At 69.8% G+C, this 26,268-nt stretch overlaps 10 non-coding genes across 10 annotated transcripts; all 10 read left to right on the forward strand.

Annotated features, from left to right (window-relative positions):
* Positions 1–2,165: 2,165 nt before the first annotated feature.
* LOC149123966 (5S ribosomal RNA) lies at positions 2,166–2,284 on the forward strand. The gene has a single exon (XR_016215622.1). It is a non-coding gene; the product is annotated as a 5S ribosomal RNA (ribosomal RNA).
* A 2,323-nt stretch (positions 2,285–4,607) lies between these two features.
* On the forward strand, positions 4,608–4,726 carry LOC149123967 (5S ribosomal RNA). The gene has a single exon (XR_016215208.1). It is a non-coding gene; the product is annotated as a 5S ribosomal RNA (ribosomal RNA).
* A 2,342-nt stretch (positions 4,727–7,068) lies between these two features.
* LOC149123968 (5S ribosomal RNA) lies at positions 7,069–7,187 on the forward strand. Its single transcript, XR_016215623.1, has one exon. It is a non-coding gene; the product is annotated as a 5S ribosomal RNA (ribosomal RNA).
* Positions 7,188–9,516: 2,329 nt separating this feature from the next.
* On the forward strand, positions 9,517–9,635 carry LOC149123969 (5S ribosomal RNA). The gene has a single exon (XR_016215625.1). It is a non-coding gene; the product is annotated as a 5S ribosomal RNA (ribosomal RNA).
* A 2,325-nt stretch (positions 9,636–11,960) lies between these two features.
* LOC149123970 (5S ribosomal RNA) lies at positions 11,961–12,079 on the forward strand. Its single transcript, XR_016215209.1, has one exon. It is a non-coding gene; the product is annotated as a 5S ribosomal RNA (ribosomal RNA).
* Positions 12,080–14,432: 2,353 nt separating this feature from the next.
* LOC149123971 (5S ribosomal RNA) lies at positions 14,433–14,551 on the forward strand. Its single transcript, XR_016215626.1, has one exon. It is a non-coding gene; the product is annotated as a 5S ribosomal RNA (ribosomal RNA).
* A 2,358-nt stretch (positions 14,552–16,909) lies between these two features.
* LOC149123972 (5S ribosomal RNA) lies at positions 16,910–17,028 on the forward strand. The gene has a single exon (XR_016215210.1). It is a non-coding gene; the product is annotated as a 5S ribosomal RNA (ribosomal RNA).
* A 1,870-nt stretch (positions 17,029–18,898) lies between these two features.
* LOC149123973 (5S ribosomal RNA) lies at positions 18,899–19,017 on the forward strand. The gene has a single exon (XR_016215495.1). It is a non-coding gene; the product is annotated as a 5S ribosomal RNA (ribosomal RNA).
* A 2,339-nt stretch (positions 19,018–21,356) lies between these two features.
* Positions 21,357–21,475, forward strand: LOC149123974 (5S ribosomal RNA). The gene has a single exon (XR_016215211.1). It is a non-coding gene; the product is annotated as a 5S ribosomal RNA (ribosomal RNA).
* Positions 21,476–23,819: 2,344 nt separating this feature from the next.
* Positions 23,820–23,938, forward strand: LOC149123975 (5S ribosomal RNA). The gene has a single exon (XR_016215212.1). It is a non-coding gene; the product is annotated as a 5S ribosomal RNA (ribosomal RNA).
* Positions 23,939–26,268: the final 2,330 nt, after the last annotated feature.

A 26,268-nucleotide genomic window follows, 5' to 3' on the forward strand; every position in this document is an offset into this window, starting at 1 on the left:
GGGCCTGGGCCTGGGCCTGGGCCTGGGCACGGGCACGGGCACGGGCACGGGCACGGGCACGGGCGGGCCGGCCAGCTGTCCCCGGCTGCCGCAGCCCCACCGCCAACCCCGGGGCCCACCCCGGGACACAGGCCACGCCCCGCGCCATCCAGCGCGCCCCCTCCAACCCCAAACCAGCGACTCACCGCCCGCCAGGGCGCTCCCCTGCCGGCCGCCCCAACCCCGCAGCCCGCCGCACCAGCAGCTCCCGGCACCTGCACTCCCACCGCCCCTCCCGGGCTCCTGTCTCCCAGGGAGCCCAATGACTGTGACCACGACCACGACCACGACCACCGCCCGAAGACGACGCCAGGGCGCGGTTGCCCACCACTCAGGGCCCGGTGCCTCGCGCAGCCCAACCCGCGGGCCCTCTGCGCCACCTGGCCGTGCGGCGGCCACGCGCCACAGCCGCGGAAGCCCTCCAGAGCGCAAAGGAGGGACCCCACACCAAGCCTCGCAGGCAATACAGGCACCCTCTCCCTCTGTCTCTGACTTACACCAACACCTACACGTCTCTCTCTCTTTCTCTCTCTCTCTCTGTCTCTCTCTCCTCTCTCTGTCCCCCTCTCCCCCATCAGCCCTGACTCACACAGCATCCAAACGGGGCACCCTTTTGGCAGGCCAGGCAGAGACCCGCGGCCACAGGCTGCGTGCCCACAGGACCTCCCCGGGACAGAGGGTCCGTGGCAGGCAGGCAGCACACAGCCTGTGGTCTCTGTGGGGAGCAACTCGGATTGGACTGAGTTACTGGAATTAAGACTTATTCTATGCATCTGCTCTCCCACAATATGGCGCTGGGAGAGGAGAAAACAGCTTCTATGCAGCTGCCTCTTGCCAACTTGAGTGATGACCTCCAGGAGCTGATCCTGCTCCTGATTGGAGGAGAGCAGCGTACTTGGCGTGTGGGCAGCCGAGTTGGGATTGGCGGAAGAGGACTATAAAGGAGGAGAGAGACAACATGCACCAGGAACATCTAAGGGGAACACCTGTGCAGCCCCCGAGAGAGCCGGCCGGCCGGCCGGCGGTGTGCCGCTCCCCCGCGGAAGTGGGGAATGTGGCAGGGGGAACCGCCCTTCCACGGAGGTGGAAGGGACGGTAGCCAACCCGGGAAGAACCAGCAGCAAACCCGGGGAGGGCCGAGCAGACGAAAGAACAGCGCAGGGTCCTGTGTCGTTCCTCCATGAAGAGGGGGAGCGACAGTCTCGAACTGGCTGCCGGGCTGGAGGGTGCGGGTCGCGCTGAAGCGCCCCACCCTCCCGTGAGGGAACGGGCGCTGAGGACGGAAATCCCTCTGTGCCACGAAGGGTGTCGGGGTGTGCGACTGTGTGCCCCTTGTGTAGGCGTGTGTGTGTGTGTGTGTGTGTGTGTGTGTGAGTGCCCACGCGAGCGTGCGGCGGGGGTGATTCCGTGCGCTGCCGCCCTCCTTCCCGACCTGCTGCCCCACTTGGGCCCCCGTGACCGAGCGGGGACAAGGGTCCCCAGGCCCTCAGCTGTCCTCGCGGCGTGGGAGTGTGTGGAGGCGCGGCGGCCGTGCCGGGGGAGGGCGGGCGACCTGTGCGTCAGCGGTGGGGGGGCTGCTGGCGGCCGGGTAGGAGGGAAGGCCCGGGCCGCGGTGGTGTGGGGCGCCGAACCCCCTGGTGCCGGGACCCGCGAGCCGCGGGGCGCAGCCCTGGGCAGGCGTGGAGGCTGCCGGGCACGGCTGGCGTGTGGCTGGGCGATGGCGGCAGGCAGGGGATCCGGCCTAGAAAGAGAGAGTAGGAGTTCCCTGTGGCCAGCGGCAGCCGGAGGAGGTTGGCTCCCCTTGGCTTGGCGGCAGCGTGCCGACTGGGCGCCCGGTGCTGCAGGTCCTGGGCTGGGCAGGCGGAGGGCTGGAGTTCGGGCACTGGTGCAGGGCTAGGCGGAGGGCGGCTGAGGAGGAGGGGGGGGGAGGAGGAGAAGAGAAGAGAAGAGAAAAGAGGGAGGAGGCGGAGGAGAAGCGGCAGTGGGAGCGGGAGCGGGAGTGGGAATGGGAATGGGAATGGGAGTGAGAGCGGGGAGCGGGCAGGAAGAGGAGGCGGCGGCGGCGGCGGCGGCGGCGGCGGCTGTGCGGGCGCGCACTCAAGAGGGGCCTGGAGGCGGCCTCTGGCGTCTACGGCCATACCACCCTGAACGCGCCCGATCTCGTCTGATCTCGGAAGCTAAGCAGGGTCGGGCCTGGTTAGTACTTGGATGGGAGACCGCCTGGGAATACCGGGGGCTGTAGGCTTTTGCCCCGCGGCACCCTCCCCTTTTGCTCGCCTTTGGCTGGCTGCCTAGCCACGCCCCCATCCGCCAGCCCGCACGCCGGGACCCCTGCGACCCCCAACGCAGCTCCAGCAGGGGGCAGAAGCCCGACCCCTCCACCTGGCAGCCCCAGCCCGCCCGCGCCTCGGGCCTGGGCCTGGGCCTGGGCCTGGGCACGGGCACGGGCACGGGCACGGGCACGGGCGGGCCGGCCAGCTGTCCCCGGCTGCCGCAGCCCCACCGCCAACCCCGGGGCCCACCCCGGGACACAGGCCACGCCCCGCGCCATCCAGCGCGCCCCCTCCAACCCCAAACCAGCGACTCACCGCCCGCCAGGGCGCTCCCCTGCCGGCCGCCCCAACCCCGCAGCCCGCCGCACCAGCAGCTCCCGGCACCTGCACTCCCACCGCCCCTCCCGGGCTCCTGTCTCCCAGGGAGCCCAATGACTGTGACCACGACCACGACCACGACCACCGCCCGAAGACGACGCCAGGGCGCGGTTGCCCACCACTCAGGGCCCGGTGCCTCGCGCAGCCCAACCCGCGGGCCCTCTGCGCCACCTGGCCGTGCGGCGGCCACGCGCCACAGCCGCGGAAGCCCTCCAGAGCGCAAAGGAGGGACCCCACACCAAGCCTCGCAGGCAATACAGGCACCCTCTCCCTCTGTCTCTGACTTACACCAACACCTACACGTCTCTCTCTCTTTCTCTCTCTCTCTCTGTCTCTCTCTCCTCTCTCTGTCCCCCTCTCCCCCATCAGCCCTGACTCACACAGCATCCAAACGGGGCACCCTTTTGGCAGGCCAGGCAGAGACCCGCGGCCACAGGCTGCGTGCCCACAGGACCTCCCCGGGACAGAGGGTCCGTGGCAGGCAGGCAGCACACAGCCTGTGGTCTCTGTGGGGAGCAACTCGGATTGGACTGAGTTACTGGAATTAAGACTTATTCTATGCATCTGCTCTCCCACAATATGGCGCTGGGAGAGGAGAAAACAGCTTCTATGCAGCTGCCTCTTGCCAACTTGAGTGATGACCTCCAGGAGCTGATCCTGCTCCTGATTGGAGGAGAGCAGCGTACTTGGCGTGTGGGCAGCCGAGTTGGGATTGGCGGAAGAGGACTATAAAGGAGGAGAGAGACAACATGCACCAGGAACATCTAAGGGGAACACCTGTGCAGCCCCCGAGAGAGCCGGCCGGCCGGCCGGCGGTGTGCCGCTCCCCCGCGGAAGTGGGGAATGTGGCAGGGGGAACCGCCCTTCCACGGAGGTGGAAGGGACGGTAGCCAACCCGGGAAGAACCAGCAGCAAACCCGGGGAGGGCCGAGCAGACGAAAGAACAGCGCAGGGTCCTGTGTCGTTCCTCCATGAAGAGGGGGAGCGACAGTCTCGAACTGGCTGCCGGGCTGGAGGGTGCGGGTCGCGCTGAAGCGCCCCACCCTCCCGTGAGGGAACGGGCGCTGAGGACGGAAATCCCTCTGTGCCACGAAGGGTGTCGGGGTGTGCGACTGTGTGCCCCTTGTGTAGGCGTGTGTGTGTGTGTGTGTGTGTGTGTGTGTGAGTGCCCACGCGAGCGTGCGGCGGGGGTGATTCCGTGCGCTGCCGCCCTCCTTCCCGACCTGCTGCCCCACTTGGGCCCCCGTGACCGAGCGGGGACAAGGGTCCCCAGGCCCTCAGCTGTCCTCGCGGCGTGGGAGTGTGTGGAGGCGCGGCGGCCGTGCCGGGGGAGGGCGGGCGACCTGTGCGTCAGCGGTGGGGGGGCTGCTGGCGGCCGGGTAGGAGGGAAGGCCCGGGCCGCGGTGGTGTGGGGCGCCGAACCCCCTGGTGCCGGGACCCGCGAGCCGCGGGGCGCAGCCCTGGGCAGGCGTGGAGGCTGCCGGGCACGGCTGGCGTGTGGCTGGGCGATGGCGGCAGGCAGGGGATCCGGCCTAGAAAGAGAGAGTAGGAGTTCCCTGTGGCCAGCGGCAGCCGGAGGAGGTTGGCTCCCCTTGGCTTGGCGGCAGCGTGCCGACTGGGCGCCCGGTGCTGCAGGTCCTGGGCTGGGCAGGCGGAGGGCTGGAGTTCGGGCACTGGTGCAGGGCTAGGCGGAGGGCGGCTGAGGAGGAGGGGGGGGGAGGAGGAGAAGAGAAGAGAAGAGAAAAGAGGGAGGAGGCGGAGGAGAAGCGGCAGCGGGAGCGGGAGCGGGAGTGGGAATGGGAATGGGAATGGGAGTGAGAGCGGGGAGCGGGCAGGAAGAGGAGGCGGCGGCGGCGGCGGCGGCGGCGGCGGCTGTGCGGGCGCGCACTCAAGAGGGGCCTGGAGGCGGCCTCTGGCGTCTACGGCCATACCACCCTGAACGCGCCCGATCTCGTCTGATCTCGGAAGCTAAGCAGGGTCGGGCCTGGTTAGTACTTGGATGGGAGACCGCCTGGGAATACCGGGTGCTGTAGGCTTTTGCCCTGCGGCACCCTCCCCTTTTGCTCGCCTTTGGCTGGCTGCCTAGCCACGCCCCCATCCGCCAGCCCGCACGCCGGGACCCCTGCGACCCCCAACGCAGCTCCAGCAGGGGGCAGAAGCCCGACCCCTCCACCTGGCAGCCCCAGCCCGCCCGCGCCTCGGGCCTGGGCCTGGGCCTGGGCCTGGGCACGGGCACGGGCACGGGCACGGGCACGGGCACGGGCACGGGCGGGCCGGCCAGCTGTCCCCGGCTGCCGCAGCCCCACCGCCAACCCCGGGGCCCACCCCGGGACACAGGCCACGCCCCGCGCCATCCAGCGCGCCCCCTCCAACCCCAAACCAGCGACTCACCGCCCGCCAGGGCGCTCCCCTGCCGGCCGCCCCAACCCCGCAGCCCGCCGCACCAGCAGCTCCCGGCACCTGCACTCCCACCGCCCCTCCCGGGCTCCTGTCTCCCAGGGAGCCCAATGACTGTGACCACGACCACGACCACGACCACCGCCCGAAGACGACGCCAGGGCGCGGTTGCCCACCACTCAGGGCCCGGTGCCTCGCGCAGCCCAACCCGCGGGCCCTCTGCGCCACCTGGCCGTGCGGCGGCCACGCGCCACAGCCGCGGAAGCCCTCCAGAGCGCAAAGGAGGGACCCCACACCAAGCCTCGCAGGCAATACAGGCACCCTCTCCCTCTGTCTCTGACTTACACCAACACCTACACGTCTCTCTCTCTTTCTCTCTCTCTCTCTGTCTCTCTCTCCTCTCTCTGTCCCCCTCTCCCCCATCAGCCCTGACTCACACAGCATCCAAACGGGGCACCCTTTTGGCAGGCCAGGCAGAGACCCGCGGCCACAGGCTGCGTGCCCACAGGACCTCCCCGGGACAGAGGGTCCGTGGCAGGCAGGCAGCACACAGCCTGTGGTCTCTGTGGGGAGCAACTCGGATTGGACTGAGTTACTGGAATTAAGACTTATTCTATGCATCTGCTCTCCCACAATATGGCGCTGGGAGAGGAGAAAACAGCTTCTATGCAGCTGCCTCTTGCCAACTTGAGTGATGACCTCCAGGAGCTGATCCTGCTCCTGATTGGAGGAGAGCAGCGTACTTGGCGTGTGGGCAGCCGAGTTGGGATTGGCGGAAGAGGACTATAAAGGAGGAGAGAGACAACATGCACCAGGAACATCTAAGGGGAACACCTGTGCAGCCCCCGAGAGAGCCGGCCGGCCGGCCGGCGGTGTGCCGCTCCCCCGCGGAAGTGGGGAATGTGGCAGGGGGAACCGCCCTTCCACGGAGGTGGAAGGGACGGTAGCCAACCCGGGAAGAACCAGCAGCAAACCCGGGGAGGGCCGAGCAGACGAAAGAACAGCGCAGGGTCCTGTGTCGTTCCTCCATGAAGAGGGGGAGCGACAGTCTCGAACTGGCTGCCGGGCTGGAGGGTGCGGGTCGCGCTGAAGCGCCCCACCCTCCCGTGAGGGAACGGGCGCTGAGGACGGAAATCCCTCTGTGCCACGAAGGGTGTCGGGGTGTGCGACTGTGTGCCCCTTGTGTAGGCGTGTGTGTGTGTGTGTGTGTGTGTGTGTGAGTGCCCACGCGAGCGTGCGGCGGGGGTGATTCCGTGCGCTGCCGCCCTCCTTCCCGACCTGCTGCCCCACTTGGGCCCCCGTGACCGAGCGGGGACAAGGGTCCCCAGGCCCTCAGCTGTCCTCGCGGCGTGGGAGTGTGTGGAGGCGCGGCGGCCGTGCCGGGGGAGGGCGGGCGACCTGTGCGTCAGCGGTGGGGGGGCTGCTGGCGGCCGGGTAGGAGGGAAGGCCCGGGCCGCGGTGGTGTGGGGCGCCGAACCCCCTGGTGCCGGGACCCGCGAGCCGCGGGGCGCAGCCCTGGGCAGGCGTGGAGGCTGCCGGGCACGGCTGGCGTGTGGCTGGGCGATGGCGGCAGGCAGGGGATCCGGCCTAGAAAGAGAGAGTAGGAGTTCCCTGTGGCCAGCGGCAGCCGGAGGAGGTTGGCTCCCCTTGGCTTGGCGGCAGCGTGCCGACTGGGCGCCCGGTGCTGCACTGCAGGTCCTGGGCTGGGCAGGCGGAGGGCTGGAGTTCGGGCACTGGTGCAGGGCTAGGCGGAGTGCGGCTGAGGGGGGGGGGAGGAGGAGGAGAAGAGAAGAGAAGAGAAAAGAGGGAGGAGGCGGAGGAGAAGCGGCAGCGGGAGCGGGAGCGGGAGCGGGAATGGGAATGGGAATGGGAATGGGAGTGAGAGCGGGGAGCGGGCAGGAGGAGGAGGAGGCGGCGGCGGCGGCGGCGGCGGCGGCTGTGCGGGCGCGCACTCAAGAGGGGCCTGGAGGCAGCCTCTGGCGTCTACGGCCATACCACCCTGAACGCGCCCGATCTCGTCTGATCTCGGAAGCTAAGCAGGGTCGGGCCTGGTTAGTACTTGGATGGGAGACCGCCTGGGAATACCGGGGGCTGTAGGCTTTTGCCCCGCGGCACCCTCCCCTTTTGCTCGCCTTTGGCTGGCTGCCTAGCCACGCCCCCATCCGCCAGCCCGCACGCCGGGACCCCTGCGACCCCCAACGCAGCTCCAGCAGGGGGCAGAAGCCCGACCCCTCCACCTGGCAGCCCCAGCCCGCCCGCGCCTCGGGCCTGGGCCTGGGCCTGGGCCTGGGCACGGGCACGGGCACGGGCACGGGCACGGGCACGGGCGGGCCGGCCAGCTGTCCCCGGCTGCCGCAGCCCCACCGCCAACCCCGGGGCCCACCCCGGGACACAGGCCACGCCCCGCGCCATCCAGCGCGCCCCCTCCAACCCCAAACCAGCGACTCACCGCCCGCCAGGGCGCTCCCCTGCCGGCCGCCCCAACCCCGCAGCCCGCCGCACCAGCAGCTCCCGGCACCTGCACTCCCACCGCCCCTCCCGGGCTCCTGTCTCCCAGGGAGCCCAATGACTGTGACCACGACCACGACCACGACCACCGCCCGAAGACGACGCCAGGGCGCGGTTGCCCACCACTCAGGGCCCGGTGCCTCGCGCAGCCCAACCCGCGGGCCCTCTGCGCCACCTGGCCGTGCGGCGGCCACGCGCCACAGCCGCGGAAGCCCTCCAGAGCGCAAAGGAGGGACCCCACACCAAGCCTCGCAGGCAATACAGGCACCCTCTCCCTCTGTCTCTGACTTACACCAACACCTACACGTCTCTCTCTCTTTCTCTCTCTCTCTCTGTCTCTCTCTCCTCTCTCTGTCCCCCTCTCCCCCATCAGCCCTGACTCACACAGCATCCAAACGGGGCACCCTTTTGGCAGGCCAGGCAGAGACCCGCGGCCACAGGCTGCGTGCCCACAGGACCTCCCCGGGACAGAGGGTCCGTGGCAGGCAGGCAGCACACAGCCTGTGGTCTCTGTGGGGAGCAACTCGGATTGGACTGAGTTACTGGAATTAAGACTTATTCTATGCATCTGCTCTCCCACAATATGGCGCTGGGAGAGGAGAAAACAGCTTCTATGCAGCTGCCTCTTGCCAACTTGAGTGATGACCTCCAGGAGCTGATCCTGCTCCTGATTGGAGGAGAGCAGCGTACTTGGCGTGTGGGCAGCCGAGTTGGGATTGGCGGAAGAGGACTATAAAGGAGGAGAGAGACAACATGCACCAGGAACATCTAAGGGGAACACCTGTGCAGCCCCCGAGAGAGCCGGCCGGCCGGCCGGCGGTGTGCCGCTCCCCCGCGGAAGTGGGGAATGTGGCAGGGGGAACCGCCCTTCCACGGAGGTGGAAGGGACGGTAGCCAACCCGGGAAGAACCAGCAGCAAACCCGGGGAGGGCCGAGCAGACGAAAGAACAGCGCAGGGTCCTGTGTCGTTCCTCCATGAAGAGGGGGAGCGACAGTCTCGAACTGGCTGCCGGGCTGGAGGGTGCGGGTCGCGCTGAAGCGCCCCACCCTCCCGTGAGGGAACGGGCGCTGAGGACGGAAATCCCTCTGTGCCACGAAGGGTGTCGGGGTGTGCGACTGTGTGCCCCTTGTGTAGGCGTGTGTGTGTGTGTGTGTGTGTGTGTGTGTGAGTGCCCACGCGAGCGTGCGGCGGGGGTGATTCCGTGCGCTGCCGCCCTCCTTCCCGACCTGCTGCCCCACTTGGGCCCCCGTGACCGAGCGGGGACAAGGGTCCCCAGGCCCTCAGCTGTCCTCGCGGCGTGGGAGTGTGTGGAGGCGCGGCGGCCGTGCCGGGGGAGGGCGGGCGACCTGTGCGTCAGCGGTGGGGGGGCTGCTGGCGGCCGGGTAGGAGGGAAGGCCCGGGCCGCGGTGGTGTGGGGCGCCGAACCCCCTGGTGCCGGGACCCGCGAGCCGCGGGGCGCAGCCCTGGGCAGGCGTGGAGGCTGCCGGGCACGGCTGGCGTGTGGCTGGGCGATGGCGGCAGGCAGGGGATCCGGCCTAGAAAGAGAGAGTAGGAGTTCCCTGTGGCCAGCGGCAGCCGGAGGAGGTTGGCTCCCCTTGGCTTGGCGGCAGCGTGCCGACTGGGCGCCCGGTGCTGCAGGTCCTGGGCTGGGCAGGCGGAGGGCTGGAGTTCGGGCACTGGTGCAGGGCTAGGCGGAGGGCGGCTGAGGAGGAGGGGGGGGGAGGAGGAGAAGAGAAGAGAAGAGAAAAGAGGGAGGAGGCGGAGGAGAAGCGGCAGTGGGAGCGGGAGCGGGAGTGGGAATGGGAATGGGAATGGGAGTGAGAGCGGGGAGCGGGCAGGAAGAGGAGGCGGCGGCGGCGGCGGCGGCGGCGGCGGCTGTGCGGGCGCGCACTCAAGAGGGGCCTGGAGGCGGCCTCTGGCGTCTACGGCCATACCACCCTGAACGCGCCCGATCTCGTCTGATCTCGGAAGCTAAGCAGGGTCGGGCCTGGTTAGTACTTGGATGGGAGACCGCCTGGGAATACCGGGGGCTGTAGGCTTTTGCCCCGCGGCACCCTCCCCTTTTGCTCGCCTTTGGCTGGCTGCCTAGCCACGCCCCCATCCGCCAGCCCGCACGCCGGGACCCCTGCGACCCCCAACGCAGCTCCAGCAGGGGGCAGAAGCCCGACCCCTCCACCTGGCAGCCCCAGCCCGCCCGCGCCTCGGGCCTGGGCCTGGGCCTGGGCCTGGGCACGGGCACGGGCACGGGCACGGGCACGGGCACGGGCACGGCCAGCTGTCCCCGGCTGCCGCAGCCCCACCGCCAACCCCGGGGCCCACCCCGGGACACAGGCCACGCCCCGCGCCATCCAGCGCGCCCCCTCCAACCCCAAACCAGCGACTCACCGCCCGCCAGGGCGCTCCCCTGCCGGCCGCCCCAACCCCGCAGCCCGCCGCACCAGCAGCTCCCGGCACCTGCACTCCCACCGCCCCTCCCGGGCTCCTGTCTCCCAGGGAGCCCAATGACTGTGACCACGACCACGACCACGACCACCGCCCGAAGACGACGCCAGGGCGCGGTTGCCCACCACTCAGGGCCCGGTGCCTCGCGCAGCCCAACCCGCGGGCCCTCTGCGCCACCTGGCCGTGCGGCGGCCACGCGCCACAGCCGCGGAAGCCCTCCAGAGCGCAAAGGAGGGACCCCACAAGCCTCGCAGGCAATACAGGCACCCTCTCCCTCTGTCTCTGACTTACACCAACACCTACACGTCTCTCTCTCTTTCTCTCTCTCTCTCTGTCTCTCTCTCCTCTCTCTGTCCCCCTCTCCCCCATCAGCCCTGACTCACACAGCATCCAAACGGGGCACCCTTTTGGCAGGCCAGGCAGAGACCCGCGGCCACAGGCTGCGTGCCCACAGGACCTCCCCGGGACAGAGGGTCCGTGGCAGGCAGGCAGCACACAGCCTGTGGTCTCTGTGGGGAGCAACTCGGATTGGACTGAGTTACTGGAATTAAGACTTATTCTATGCATCTGCTCTCCCACAATATGGCGCTGGGAGAGGAGAAAACAGCTTCTATGCAGCTGCCTCTTGCCAACTTGAGTGATGACCTCCAGGAGCTGATCCTGCTCCTGATTGGAGGAGAGCAGCGTACTTGGCGTGTGGGCAGCCGAGTTGGGATTGGCGGAAGAGGACTATAAAGGAGGAGAGAGACAACATGCACCAGGAACATCTAAGGGGAACACCTGTGCAGCCCCCGAGAGAGCCGGCCGGCCGGCCGGCGGTGTGCCGCTCCCCCGCGGAAGTGGGGAATGTGGCAGGGGGAACCGCCCTTCCACGGAGGTGGAAGGGACGGTAGCCAACCCGGGAAGAACCAGCAGCAAACCCGGGGAGGGCCGAGCAGACGAAAGAACAGCGCAGGGTCCTGTGTCGTTCCTCCATGAAGAGGGGGAGCGACAGTCTCGAACTGGCTGCCGGGCTGGAGGGTGCGGGTCGCGCTGAAGCGCCCCACCCTCCCGTGAGGGAACGGGCGCTGAGGACGGAAATCCCTCTGTGCCACGAAGGGTGTCGGGGTGTGCGACTGTGTGCCCCTTGTGTAGGCGTGTGTGTGTGTGTGTGTGTGTGTGTGTGTGTGAGTGCCCACGCGAGCGTGCGGCGGGGGTGATTCCGTGCGCTGCCGCCCTCCTTCCCGACCTGCTGCCCCACTTGGGCCCCCGTGACCGAGCGGGGACAAGGGTCCCCAGGCCCTCAGCTGTCCTCGCGGCGTGGGAGTGTGTGGAGGCGCGGCGGCCGTGCCGGGGGAGGGCGGGCGACCTGTGCGTCAGCGGTGGGGGGGCTGCTGGCGGCCGGGTAGGAGGGAAGGCCCGGGCCGCGGTGGTGTGGGGCGCCGAACCCCCTGGTGCCGGGACCCGCGAGCCGCGGGGCGCAGCCCTGGGCAGGCGTGGAGGCTGCCGGGCACGGCTGGCGTGTGGCTGGGCGATGGCGGCAGGCAGGGGATCCGGCCTAGAAAGAGAGAGTAGGAGTTCCCTGTGGCCAGCGGCAGCCGGAGGAGGTTGGCTCCCCTTGGCTTGGCGGCAGCGTGCCGACTGGGCGCCCGGTGCTGCAGGTCCTGGGCTGGGCAGGCGGAGGGCTGGAGTTCGGGCACTGGTGCAGGGCTAGGCGGAGGGCGGCTGAGGAGGAGGGGGGGGGAGGAGGAGAAGAGAAGAGAAGAGAAAAGAGGGAGGAGGCGGAGGAGAAGCGGCAGCGGGAGCGGGAGCGGGAGTGGGAATGGGAATGGGAATGGGAGTGAGAGCGGGGAGCGGGCAGGAAGAGGAGGCGGCGGCGGCGGCGGCGGCGGCGGCGGCTGTGCGGGCGCGCACTCAAGAGGGGCCTGGAGGCGGCCTCTGGCGTCTACGGCCATACCACCCTGAACGCGCCCGATCTCGTCTGATCTCGGAAGCTAAGCAGGGTCGGGCCTGGTTAGTACTTGGATGGGAGACCGCCTGGGAATACCGGGTGCTGTAGGCTTTTGCCCTGCGGCACCCTCCCCTTTTGCTCGCCTTTGGCTGGCTGCCTAGCCACGCCCCCATCCGCCAGCCCGCACGCCGGGACCCCTGCGACCCCCAACGCAGCTCCAGCAGGGGGCAGAAGCCCGACCCCTCCACCTGGCAGCCCCAGCCCGCCCGCGCCTCGGGCCTGGGCCTGGGCCTGGGCCTGGGCACGGGCACGGGCACGGGCACGGGCACGGGCACGGGCACGGGCGGGCCGGCCAGCTGTCCCCGGCTGCCGCAGCCCCACCGCCAACCCCGGGGCCCACCCCGGGACACAGGCCACGCCCCGCGCCATCCAGCGCGCCCCCTCCAACCCCAAACCAGCGACTCACCGCCCGCCAGGGCGCTCCCCTGCCGGCCGCCCCAACCCCGCAGCCCGCCGCACCAGCAGCTCCCGGCACCTGCACTCCCACCGCCCCTCCCGGGCTCCTGTCTCCCAGGGAGCCCAATGACTGTGACCACGACCACGACCACGACCACCGCCCGAAGACGACGCCAGGGCGCGGTTGCCCACCACTCAGGGCCCGGTGCCTCGCGCAGCCCAACCCGCGGGCCCTCTGCGCCACCTGGCCGTGCGGCGGCCACGCGCCACAGCCGCGGAAGCCCTCCAGAGCGCAAAGGAGGGACCCCACACCAAGCCTCGCAGGCAATACAGGCACCCTCTCCCTCTGTCTCTGACTTACACCAACACCTACACGTCTCTCTCTCTTTCTCTCTCTCTCTCTGTCTCTCTCTCCTCTCTCTGTCCCCCTCTCCCCCATCAGCCCTGACTCACACAGCATCCAAACGGGGCACCCTTTTGGCAGGCCAGGCAGAGACCCGCGGCCACAGGCTGCGTGCCCACAGGACCTCCCCGGGACAGAGGGTCCGTGGCAGGCAGGCAGCACACAGCCTGTGGTCTCTGTGGGGAGCAACTCGGATTGGACTGAGTTACTGGAATTAAGACTTATTCTATGCATCTGCTCTCCCACAATATGGCGCTGGGAGAGGAGAAAACAGCTTCTATGCAGCTGCCTCTTGCCAACTTGAGTGATGACCTCCAGGAGCTGATCCTGCTCCTGATTGGAGGAGAGCAGCGTACTTGGCGTGTGGGCAGCCGAGTTGGGATTGGCGGAAGAGGACTATAAAGGAGGAGAGAGACAACATGCACCAGGAACATCTAAGGGGAACACCTGTGCAGCCCCCGAGAGAGCCGGCCGGCCGGCCGGCGGTGTGCCGCTCCCCCGCGGAAGTGGGGAATGTGGCAGGGGGAACCGCCCTTCCACGGAGGTGGAAGGGACGGTAGCCAACCCGGGAAGAACCAGCAGCAAACCCGGGGAGGGCCGAGCAGACGAAAGAACAGCGCAGGGTCCTGTGTCGTTCCTCCATGAAGAGGGGGAGCGACAGTCTCGAACTGGCTGCCGGGCTGGAGGGTGCGGGTCGCGCTGAAGCGCCCCACCCTCCCGTGAGGGAACGGGCGCTGAGGACGGAAATCCCTCTGTGCCACGAAGGGTGTCGGGGTGTGCGACTGTGTGCCCCTTGTGTAGGCGTGTGTGTGTGTGTGTGTGTGTGTGTGTGTGAGTGCCCACGCGAGCGTGCGGCGGGGGTGATTCCGTGCGCTGCCGCCCTCCTTCCCGACCTGCTGCCCCACTTGGGCCCCCGTGACCGAGCGGGGACAAGGGTCCCCAGGCCCTCAGCTGTCCTCGCGGCGTGGGAGTGTGTGGAGGCGCGGCGGCCGTGCCGGGGGAGGGCGGGCGACCTGTGCGTCAGCGGTGGGGGGGCTGCTGGCGGCCGGGTAGGAGGGAAGGCCCGGGCCGCGGTGGTGTGGGGCGCCGAACCCCCTGGTGCCGGGACCCGCGAGCCGCGGGGCGCAGCCCTGGGCAGGCGTGGAGGCTGCCGGGCACGGCTGGCGTGTGGCTGGGCGATGGCGGCAGGCAGGGGATCCGGCCTAGAAAGAGAGAGTAGGAGTTCCCTGTGGCCAGCGGCAGCCGGAGGAGGTTGGCTCCCCTTGGCTTGGCGGCAGCGTGCCGACTGGGCGCCCGGTGCTGCAGGTCCTGGGCTGGGCAGGCGGAGGGCTGGAGTTCGGGCACTGGTGCAGGGCTAGGCGGAGGGCGGCTGAGGAGGAGGGGGGGGGAGGAGGAGAAGAGAAGAGAAGAGAAAAGAGGGAGGAGGCGGAGGAGAAGCGGCAGCGGGAGCGGGAGCGGGAGTGGGAATGGGAATGGGAATGGGAGTGAGAGCGGGGAGCGGGCAGGAAGAGGAGGCGGCGGCGGCGGCGGCGGCGGCGGCGGCGGCGGCGGCGGCGGCGGCTGTGCGGGCGCGCACTCAAGAGGGGCCTGGAGGCGGCCTCTGGCGTCTACGGCCATACCACCCTGAACGCGCCCGATCTCGTCTGATCTCGGAAGCTAAGCAGGGTCGGGCCTGGTTAGTACTTGGATGGGAGACCGCCTGGGAATACCGGGGGCTGTAGGCTTTTGCCCCGCGGCACCCTCCCCTTTTGCTCGCCTTTGGCTGGCTGCCTAGCCACGCCCCCATCCGCCAGCCCGCACGCCGGGACCCCTGCGACCCCCAACGCAGCTCCAGCAGGGGGCAGAAGCCCGACCCCTCCACCTGGCAGCCCCAGCCCGCCCGCGCCTCGGGCCTGGGCCTGGGCCTGGGCCTGGGCCTGGGCCTGGGCCTGGGCACGGGCACGGGCACGGGCACGGGCACGGGCACGGGCGGGCCGGCCAGCTGTCCCCGGCTGCCGCAGCCCCACCGCCAACCCCGGGGCCCACCCCGGGACACAGGCCACGCCCCGCGCCATCCAGCGCGCCCCCTCCAACCCCAAACCAGCGACTCACCGCCCGCCAGGGCGCTCCCCTGCCGGCCGCCCCAACCCCGCAGCCCGCCGCACCAGCAGCTCCCGGCACCTGCACTCCCACCGCCCCTCCCGGGCTCCTGTCTCCCAGGGAGCCCAATGACTGTGACCACGACCACGACCACGACCACCGCCCGAAGACGACGCCAGGGCGCGGTTGCCCACCACTCAGGGCCCGGTGCCTCGCGCAGCCCAACCCGCGGGCCCTCTGCGCCACCTGGCCGTGCGGCGGCCACGCGCCACAGCCGCGGAAGCCCTCCAGAGCGCAAAGGAGGGACCCCACACCAAGCCTCGCAGGCAATACAGGCACCCTCTCCCTCTGTCTCTGACTTACACCAACACCTACACGTCTCTCTCTCTTTCTCTCTCTCTCTCTGTCTCTCTCTCCTCTCTCTGTCCCCCTCTCCCCCATCAGCCCTGACTCACACAGCATCCAAACGGGGCACCCTTTTGGCAGGCCAGGCAGAGACCCGCGGCCACAGGCTGCGTGCCCACAGGACCTCCCCGGGACAGAGGGTCCGTGGCAGGCAGGCAGCACACAGCCTGTGGTCTCTGTGGGGAGCAACTCGGATTGGACTGAGTTACTGGAATTAAGACTTATTCTATGCATCTGCTCTCCCACAATATGGCGCTGGGAGAGGAGAAAACAGCTTCTATGCAGCTGCCTCTTGCCAACTTGAGTGATGACCTCCAGGAGCTGATCCTGCTCCTGATTGGAGGAGAGTAGCGTACTTGGCGTGTGGGCAGCCGAGTTGGGATTGGCGGAAGAGGACTATAAAGGAGGAGAGAGACAACATGCACCAGGAACATCTAAGGGGAACACCTGTGCAGCCCCCGAGAGAGCCGGCCGGCCGGCCGGCGGTGTGCCGCTCCCCCGCGGAAGTGGGGAATGTGGCAGGGGGAACCGCCCTTCCACGGAGGTGGAAGGGACGGTAGCCAACCCGGGAAGAACCAGCAGCAAACCCGGGGAGGGCCGAGCAGACGAAAGAACAGCGCAGGGTCCTGTGTCGTTCCTCCATGAAGAGGGGGAGCGACAGTCTCGAACTGGCTGCCGGGCTGGAGGGTGCGGGTCGCGCTGAAGCGCCCCACCCTCCCGTGAGGGAACGGGCGCTGAGGACGGAAATCCCTCTGTGCCACGAAGGGTGTCGGGGTGTGCGACTGTGTGCCCCTTGTGTAGGCGTGTGTGTGTGTGTGTGTGTGTGTGTGAGTGCCCACGCGAGCGTGCGGCGGGGGTGATTCCGTGCGCTGCCGCCCTCCTTCCCGACCTGCTGCCCCACTTGGGCCCCCGTGACCGAGCGGGGACAAGGGTCCCCAGGCCCTCAGCTGTCCTCGCGGCGTGGGAGTGTGTGGAGGCGCGGCGGCCGTGCCGGGGGAGGGCGGGCGACCTGTGCGTCAGCGGTGGGGGGGCTGCTGGCGGCCGGGTAGGAGGGAAGGCCCGGGCCGCGGTGGTGTGGGGCGCCGAACCCCCTGGTGCCGGGACCCGCGAGCCGCGGGGCGCAGCCCTGGGCAGGCGTGGAGGCTGCCGGGCACGGCTGGCGTGTGGCTGGGCGATGGCGGCAGGCAGGGGATCCGGCCTAGAAAGAGAGAGTAGGAGTTCCCTGTGGCCAGCGGCAGCCGGAGGAGGTTGGCTCCCCTTGGCTTGGCGGCAGCGTGCCGACTGGGCGCCCGGTGCTGCAGGTCCTGGGCTGGGCAGGCGGAGGGCTGGAGTTCGGGCACTGGTGCAGGGCTAGGCGGAGGGCGGCTGAGGAGGAGGGGGGGGGAGGAGGAGAAGAGAAGAGAAGAGAAAAGAGGGAGGAGGCGGAGGAGAAGCGGCAGCGGGAGCGGGAGCGGGAGTGGGAATGGGAATGGGAATGGGAGTGAGAGCGGGGAGCGGGCAGGAAGAGGAGGCGGCGGCGGCGGCGGCGGCGGCGGCGGCGGCGGCGGCGGCGGCTGTGCGGGCGCGCACTCAAGAGGGGCCTGGAGGCGGCCTCTGGCGTCTACGGCCATACCACCCTGAACGCGCCCGATCTCGTCTGATCTCGGAAGCTAAGCAGGGTCGGGCCTGGTTAGTACTTGGATGGGAGACCGCCTGGGAATACCGGGTGCTGTAGGCTTTTGCCCCGCGGCACCCTCCCCTTTTGCTCGCCTTTGGCTGGCTGCCTAGCCACGCCCCCATCCGCCAGCCCGCACGCCGGGACCCCTGCGACCCCCAACGCAGCTCCAGCAGGGGGCAGAAGCCCGACCCCTCCACCTGGCAGCCCCAGCCCGCCCGCGCCTCGGGCCTGGGCCTGGGCCTGGGCCTGGGCACGGGCACGGGCACGGGCACGGGCACGGGCACGGGCGGGCCGGCCAGCTGTCCCCGGCTGCCGCAGCCCCACCGCCAACCCCGGGGCCCACCCCGGGACACAGGCCACGCCCCGCGCCATCCAGCGCGCCCCCTCCAACCCCAAACCAGCGACTCACCGCCCGCCAGGGCGCTCCCCTGCCGGCCGCCCCAACCCCGCAGCCCGCCGCACCAGCAGCTCCCGGCACCTGCACTCCCACCGCCCCTCCCGGGCTCCTGTCTCCCAGGGAGCCCAATGACTGTGACCACGACCACGACCACGACCACCGCCCGAAGACGACGCCAGGGCGCGGTTGCCCACCACTCAGGGCCCGGTGCCTCGCGCAGCCCAACCCGCGGGCCCTCTGCGCCACCTGGCCGTGCGGCGGCCACGCGCCACAGCCGCGGAAGCCCTCCAGAGCGCAAAGGAGGGACCCCACACCAAGCCTCGCAGGCAATACAGGCACCCTCTCCCTCTGTCTCTGACTTACACCAACACCTACACGTCTCTCTCTCTTTCTCTCTCTCTCTCTGTCTCTCTCTCCTCTCTCTGTCCCCCTCTCCCCCATCAGCCCTGACTCACACAGCATCCAAACGGGGCACCCTTTTGGCAGGCCAGGCAGAGACCCGCGGCCACAGGCTGCGTGCCCACAGGACCTCCCCGGGACAGAGGGTCCGTGGCAGGCAGGCAGCACACAGCCTGTGGTCTCGAACTGGCTGCCGGGCTGGAGGGTGCGGGTCGCGCTGAAGCGCCCCACCCTCCCGTGAGGGAACGGGCGCTGAGGACGGAAATCCCTCTGTGCCACGAAGGGTGTCGGGGTGTGCGACTGTGTGCCCCTTGTGTAGGCGTGTGTGTGTGTGTGTGTGTGTGTGAGTGCCCACGCGAGCGTGCGGCGGGGGTGATTCCGTACGCTGCCGCCCTCCTTCCCGACCTGCTGCCCCACTTGGGCCCCCGTGACCGAGCGGGGACAAGGGTCCCCAGGCCCTCAGCTGTCCTCGCGGCGTGGGAGTGTGTGGAGGCGCGGCGGCCGTGCCGGGGGAGGGCGGGCGACCTGTGCGTCAGCGGTGGGGGGGCTGCTGGCGGCCGGGTAGGAGGGAAGGCCCGGGCCGCGGTGGTGTGGGGCGCCGAACCCCCTGGTGCCGGGACCCGCGAGCCGCGGGGCGCAGCCCTGGGCAGGCGTGGAGGCTGCCGGGCACGGCTGGCGTGTGGCTGGGCGATGGCGGCAGGCAGGGGATCCGGCCTAGAAAGAGAGAGTAGGAGTTCCCTGTGGCCAGCGGCAGCCGGAGGAGGTTGGCTCCCCTTGGCTTGGCGGCAGCGTGCCGACTGGGCGCCCGGTGCTGCACTGCAGGTCCTGGGCTGGGCAGGCGGAGGGCTGGAGTTCGGGCACTGGTGCAGGGCTAGGCGGAGGGCGGCTGAGGAGGAGGGGGGGGGAGGAGGAGAAGAGAAGAGAAGAGAAAAGAGGGAGGAGGCGGAGGAGAAGCGGCAGCGGGAGCGGGAGCGGGAGTGGGAATGGGAATGGGAATGGGAATGGGAATGGGAATGGGAGTGAGAGCGGGGAGCGGGCAGGAGGAGGAGGAGGAGGAGGCGGCGGCGGCGGCGGAGGCGGCGGCGGCGGCTGTGCGGGCGCGCACTCAAGAGGGGCCTGGAGGCGGCCTCTGGCGTCTATGGCCATACCACCCTGAACGCGCCCGATCTCGTCTGATCTCGGAAGCTAAGCAGGGTCGGGCCTGGTTAGTACTTGGATGGGAGACCGCCTGGGAATACCGGGTGCTGTAGGCTTTTGCCCCGCGGCACCCTCCCCTTTTGCTCGCCTTTGGCTGGCTGCCTAGCCACGCCCCCATCCGCCAGCCCGGACCCCTGCGACCCCCAACGCAGCTCCAGCAGGGGGCAGAAGCCCGACCCCTCCACCTGGCAGCCCCAGCCCGCCCGCGCCTCGGGCCTGGGCCTGGGCCTGGGCCTGGGCCTGGGCACGGGCACGGGCACGGGCACGGGCACGGGCGGGCCGGCCAGCTGTCCCCGGCTGCCGCAGCCCCACCGCCAACCCCGGGGCCCACCCCGGGACACAGGCCACGCCCCGCGCCATCCAGCGCGCCCCCTCCAACCCCAAACCAGCGACTCACCGCCCGCCAGGGCGCTCCCCTGCCGGCCGCCCCAACCCCGCAGCCCGCCGCACCAGCAGCTCCCGGCACCTGCACTCCCACCGCCCCTCCCGGGCTCCTGTCTCCCAGGGAGCCCAATGACTGTGACCACGACCACGACCACGACCACCGCCCGAAGACGACGCCAGGGCGCGGTTGCCCACCACTCAGGGCCCGGTGCCTCGCGCAGCCCAACCCGCGGGCCCTCTGCGCCACCTGGCCGTGCGGCGGCCACGCGCCACAGCCGCGGAAGCCCTCCAGAGCGCAAAGGAGGGACCCCACACCAAGCCTCGCAGGCAATACAGGCACCCTCTCCCTCTGTCTCTGACTTACACCAACACCTACACGTCTCTCTCTCTTTCTCTCTCTCTCTCTGTCTCTCTCTCCTCTCTCTGTCCCCCTCTCCCCCATCAGCCCTGACTCACACAGCATCCAAACGGGGCACCCTTTTGGCAGGCCAGGCAGAGACCCGCGGCCACAGGCTGCGTGCCCACAGGACCTCCCCGGGACAGAGGGTCCGTGGCAGGCAGGCAGCACACAGCCTGTGGTCTCTGTGGGGAGCAACTCGGATTGGACTGAGTTACTGGAATTAAGACTTATTCTATGCATCTGCTCTCCCACAATATGGCGCTGGGAGAGGAGAAAACAGCTTCTATGCAGCTGCCTCTTGCCAACTTGAGTGATGACCTCCAGGAGCTGATCCTGCTCCTGATTGGAGGAGAGCAGCGTACTTGGCGTGTGGGCAGCCGAGTTGGGATTGGCGGAAGAGGACTATAAAGGAGGAGAGAGACAACATGCACCAGGAACATCTAAGGGGAACACCTGTGCAGCCCCCGAGAGAGCCGGCCGGCCGGCCGGCGGTGTGCCGCTCCCCCGCGGAAGTGGGGAATGTGGCAGGGGGAACCGCCCTTCCACGGAGGTGGAAGGGACGGTAGCCAACCCGGGAAGAACCAGCAGCAAACCCGGGGAGGGCCGAGCAGACGAAAGAACAGCGCAGGGTCCTGTGTCGTTCCTCCATGAAGAGGGGGAGCGACAGTCTCGAACTGGCTGCCGGGCTGGAGGGTGCGGGTCGCGCTGAAGCGCCCCACCCTCCCGTGAGGGAACGGGCGCTGAGGACGGAAATCCCTCTGTGCCACGAAGGGTGTCGGGGTGTGCGACTGTGTGCCCCTTGTGTAGGCGTGTGTGTGTGTGTGTGTGTGTGTGTGTGTGAGTGCCCACGCGAGCGTGCGGCGGGGGTGATTCCGTGCGCTGCCGCCCTCCTTCCCGACCTGCTGCCCCACTTGGGCCCCCGTGACCGAGCGGGGACAAGGGTCCCCAGGCCCTCAGCTGTCCTCGCGGCGTGGGAGTGTGTGGAGGCGCGGCGGCCGTGCCGGGGGAGGGCGGGCGACCTGTGCGTCAGCGGTGGGGGGGCTGCTGGCGGCCGGGTAGGAGGGAAGGCCCGGGCCGCGGTGGTGTGGGGCGCCGAACCCCCTGGTGCCGGGACCCGCGAGCCGCGGGGCGCAGCCCTGGGCAGGCGTGGAGGCTGCCGGGCACGGCTGGCGTGTGGCTGGGCGATGGCGGCAGGCAGGGGATCCGGCCTAGAAAGAGAGAGTAGGAGTTCCCTGTGGCCAGCGGCAGCCGGAGGAGGTTGGCTCCCCTTGGCTTGGCGGCAGCGTGCCGACTGGGCGCCCGGTGCTGCAGGTCCTGGGCTGGGCAGGCGGAGGGCTGGAGTTCGGGCACTGGTGCAGGGCTAGGCGGAGGGCGGCTGAGGAGGAGGGGGGGGGAGGAGGAGAAGAGAAGAGAAGAGAAAAGAGGGAGGAGGCGGAGGAGAAGCGGCAGCGGGAGCGGGAGCGGGAGTGGGAATGGGAATGGGAATGGGAGTGAGAGCGGGGAGCGGGCAGGAAGAGGAGGCGGCGGCGGCGGCGGCGGCGGCGGCGGCGGCGGCGGCGGCGGCGGCTGTGCGGGCGCGCACTCAAGAGGGGCCTGGAGGCGGCCTCTGGCGTCTACGGCCATACCACCCTGAACGCGCCCGATCTCGTCTGATCTCGGAAGCTAAGCAGGGTCGGGCCTGGTTAGTACTTGGATGGGAGACCGCCTGGGAATACCGGGTGCTGTAGGCTTTTGCCCCGCGGCACCCTCCCCTTTTGCTCGCCTTTGGCTGGCTGCCTAGCCACGCCCCCATCCGCCAGCCCGCACGCCGGGACCCCTGCGACCCCCAACGCAGCTCCAGCAGGGGGCAGAAGCCCGACCCCTCCACCTGGCAGCCCCAGCCCGCCCGCGCCTCGGGCCTGGGCCTGGGCCTGGGCCTGGGCACGGGCACGGGCACGGGCACGGGCACGGGCACGGGCGGGCCGGCCAGCTGTCCCCGGCTGCCGCAGCCCCACCGCCAACCCCGGGGCCCACCCCGGGACACAGGCCACGCCCCGCGCCATCCAGCGCGCCCCCTCCAACCCCAAACCAGCGACTCACCGCCCGCCAGGGCGCTCCCCTGCCGGCCGCCCCAACCCCGCAGCCCGCCGCACCAGCAGCTCCCGGCACCTGCACTCCCACCGCCCCTCCCGGGCTCCTGTCTCCCAGGGAGCCCAATGACTGTGACCACGACCACGACCACGACCACCGCCCGAAGACGACGCCAGGGCGCGGTTGCCCACCACTCAGGGCCCGGTGCCTCGCGCAGCCCAACCCGCGGGCCCTCTGCGCCACCTGGCCGTGCGGCGGCCACGCGCCACAGCCGCGGAAGCCCTCCAGAGCGCAAAGGAGGGACCCCACACCAAGCCTCGCAGGCAATACAGGCACCCTCTCCCTCTGTCTCTGACTTACACCAACACCTACACGTCTCTCTCTCTTTCTCTCTCTCTCTCTGTCTCTCTCTCCTCTCTCTGTCCCCCTCTCCCCCATCAGCCCTGACTCACACAGCATCCAAACGGGGCACCCTTTTGGCAGGCCAGGCAGAGACCCGCGGCCACAGGCTGCGTGCCCACAGGACCTCCCCGGGACAGAGGGTCCGTGGCAGGCAGGCAGCACACAGCCTGTGGTCTCTGTGGGGAGCAACTCGGATTGGACTGAGTTACTGGAATTAAGACTTATTCTATGCATCTGCTCTCCCACAATATGGCGCTGGGAGAGGAGAAAACAGCTTCTATGCAGCTGCCTCTTGCCAACTTGAGTGATGACCTCCAGGAGCTGATCCTGCTCCTGATTGGAGGAGAGCAGCGTACTTGGCGTGTGGGCAGCCGAGTTGGGATTGGCGGAAGAGGACTATAAAGGAGGAGAGAGACAACATGCACCAGGAACATCTAAGGGGAACACCTGTGCAGCCCCCGAGAGAGCCGGCCGGCCGGCCGGCGGTGTGCCGCTCCCCCGCGGAAGTGGGGAATGTGGCAGGGGGAACCGCCCTTCCACGGAGGTGGAAGGGACGGTAGCCAACCCGGGAAGAACCAGCAGCAAACCCGGGGAGGGCCGAGCAGACGAAAGAACAGCGCAGGGTCCTGTGTCGTTCCTCCATGAAGAGGGGGAGCGACAGTCTCGAACTGGCTGCCGGGCTGGAGGGTGCGGGTCGCGCTGAAGCGCCCCACCCTCCCGTGAGGGAACGGGCGCTGAGGACGGAAATCCCTCTGTGCCACGAAGGGTGTCGGGGTGTGCGACTGTGTGCCCCTTGTGTAGGCGTGTGTGTGTGTGTGTGTGTGTGTGTGTGTGAGTGCCCACGCGAGCGTGCGGCGGGGGTGATTCCGTGCGCTGCCGCCCTCCTTCCCGACCTGCTGCCCCACTTGGGCCCCCGTGACCGAGCGGGGACAAGGGTCCCCAGGCCCTCAGCTGTCCTCGCGGCGTGGGAGTGTGTGGAGGCGCGGCGGCCGTGCCGGGGGAGGGCGGGCGACCTGTGCGTCAGCGGTGGGGGGGCTGCTGGCGGCCGGGTAGGAGGGAAGGCCCGGGCCGCGGTGGTGTGGGGCGCCGAACCCCCTGGTGCCGGGACCCGCGAGCCGCGGGGCGCAGCCCTGGGCAGGCGTGGAGGCTGCCGGGCACGGCTGGCGTGTGGCTGGGCGATGGCGGCAGGCAGGGGATCCGGCCTAGAAAGAGAGAGTAGGAGTTCCCTGTGGCCAGCGGCAGCCGGAGGAGGTTGGCTCCCCTTGGCTTGGCGGCAGCGTGCCGACTGGGCGCCCGGTGCTGCAGGTCCTGGGCTGGGCAGGCGGAGGGCTGGAGTTCGGGCACTGGTGCAGGGCTAGGCGGAGGGCGGCTGAGGAGGAGGGGGGGGGAGGAGGAGAAGAGAAGAGAAGAGAAAAGAGGGAGGAGGCGGAGGAGAAGCGGCAGCGGGAGCGGGAGCGGGAGTGGGAATGGGAATGGGAATGGGAGTGAGAGCGGGGAGCGGGCAGGAAGAGGAGGCGGCGGCGGCGGCGGCGGCGGCGGCGGCGGCGGCGGCGGCGGCTGTGCGGGCGCGCACTCAAGAGGGGCCTGGAGGCGGCCTCTGGCGTCTACGGCCATACCACCCTGAACGCGCCCGATCTCGTCTGATCTCGGAAGCTAAGCAGGGTCGGGCCTGGTTAGTACTTGGATGGGAGACCGCCTGGGAATACCGGGTGCTGTAGGCTTTTGCCCCGCGGCACCCTCCCCTTTTGCTCGCCTTTGGCTGGCTGCCTAGCCACGCCCCCATCCGCCAGCCCGCACGCCGGGACCCCTGCGACCCCCAACGCAGCTCCAGCAGGGGGCAGAAGCCCGACCCCTCCACCTGGCAGCCCCAGCCCGCCCGCGCCTCGGGCCTGGGCCTGGGCCTGGGCCTGGGCACGGGCACGGGCACGGGCACGGGCACGGGCACGGGCGGGCCGGCCAGCTGTCCCCGGCTGCCGCAGCCCCACCGCCAACCCCGGGGCCCACCCCGGGACACAGGCCACGCCCCGCGCCATCCAGCGCGCCCCCTCCAACCCCAAACCAGCGACTCACCGCCCGCCAGGGCGCTCCCCTGCCGGCCGCCCCAACCCCGCAGCCCGCCGCACCAGCAGCTCCCGGCACCTGCACTCCCACCGCCCCTCCCGGGCTCCTGTCTCCCAGGGAGCCCAATGACTGTGACCACGACCACGACCACGACCACCGCCCGAAGACGACGCCAGGGCGCGGTTGCCCACCACTCAGGGCCCGGTGCCTCGCGCAGCCCAACCCGCGGGCCCTCTGCGCCACCTGGCCGTGCGGCGGCCACGCGCCACAGCCGCGGAAGCCCTCCAGAGCGCAAAGGAGGGACCCCACACCAAGCCTCGCAGGCAATACAGGCACCCTCTCCCTCTGTCTCTGACTTACACCAACACCTACACGTCTCTCTCTCTTTCTCTCTCTCTCTCTGTCTCTCTCTCCTCTCTCTGTCCCCCTCTCCCCCATCAGCCCTGACTCACACAGCATCCAAACGGGGCACCCTTTTGGCAGGCCAGGCAGAGACCCGCGGCCACAGGCTGCGTGCCCACAGGACCTCCCCGGGACAGAGGGTCCGTGGCAGGCAGGCAGCACACAGCCTGTGGTCTCTGTGGGGAGCAACTCGGATTGGACTGAGTTACTGGAATTAAGACTTATTCTATGCATCTGCTCTCCCACAATATGGCGCTGGGAGAGGAGAAAACAGCTTCTATGCAGCTGCCTCTTGCCAACTTGAGTGATGACCTCCAGGAGCTGATCCTGCTCCTGATTGGAGGAGAGCAGCGTACTTGGCGTGTGGGCAGCCGAGTTGGGATTGGCGGAAGAGGACTATAAAGGAGGAGAGAGACAACATGCACCAGGAACATCTAAGGGGAACACCTGTGCAGCCCCCGAGAGAGCCGGCCGGCCGGCCGGCGGTGTGCCGCTCCCCCGCGGAAGTGGGGAATGTGGCAGGGGGAACCGCCCTTCCACGGAGGTGGAAGGGACGGTAGCCAACCCGGGAAGAACCAGCAGCAAACCCGGGGAGGGCCGAGCAGACGAAAGAACAGCGCAGGGTCCTGTGTCGTTCCTCCATGAAGAGGGGGAGCGACAGTCTCGAACTGGCTGCCGGGCTGGAGGGTGCGGGTCGCGCTGAAGCGCCCCACCCTCCCGTGAGGGAACGGGCGCTGAGGACGGAAATCCCTCTGTGCCACGAAGGGTGTCGGGGTGTGCGACTGTGTGCCCCTTGTGTAGGCGTGTGTGTGTGTGTGTGTGTGTGTGTGTGTGTGAGTGCCCACGCGAGCGTGCGGCGGGGGTGATTCCGTGCGCTGCCGCCCTCCTTCCCGACCTGCTGCCCCACTTGGGCCCCCGTGACCGAGCGGGGACAAGGGTCCCCAGGCCCTCAGCTGTCCTCGCGGCGTGGGAGTGTGTGGAGGCGCGGCGGCCGTGCCGGGGGAGGGCGGGCGACCTGTGCGTCAGCGGTGGGGGGGCTGCTGGCGGCCGGGTAGGAGGGAAGGCCCGGGCCGCGGTGGTGTGGGGCGCCGAACCCCCTGGTGCCGGGACCCGCGAGCCGCGGGGCGCAGCCCTGGGCAGGCGTGGAGGCTGCCGGGCACGGCTGGCGTGTGGCTGGGCGATGGCGGCAGGCAGGGGATCCGGCCTAGAAAGAGAGAGTAGGAGTTCCCTGTGGCCAGCGGCAGCCGGAGGAGGTTGGCTCCCCTTGGCTTGGCGGCAGCGTGCCGACTGGGCGCCCGGTGCTGCAGGTCCTGGGCTGGGCAGGCGGAGGGCTGGAGTTCGGGCACTGGTGCAGGGCTAGGCGGAGGGCGGCTGAGGAGGAGGGGGGGGGAGGAGGAGAAGAGAAGAGAAGAGAAAAGAGGGAGGAGGCGGAGGAGAAGCGGCAGCGGGAGCGGGAGCGGGAGTGGGAATGGGAATGGGAATGGGAGTGAGAGCGGGGAGCGGGCAGGAAGAGGAGGCGGCGGCGGCGGCGGCGGCGGCGGCGGCGGCGGCGGCTGTGCGGGCGCGCACTCAAGAGGGGCCTGGAGGC

The sequence above is a fragment of the Oryctolagus cuniculus genome, chromosome 10 (genome assembly GCF_051225735.1).
Source record: "Oryctolagus cuniculus isolate XC-2025 breed Fujian yellow rabbit chromosome 10, ASM5122573v1, whole genome shotgun sequence".
Taxonomy (NCBI): domain Eukaryota; kingdom Metazoa; phylum Chordata; class Mammalia; order Lagomorpha; family Leporidae; genus Oryctolagus; species Oryctolagus cuniculus.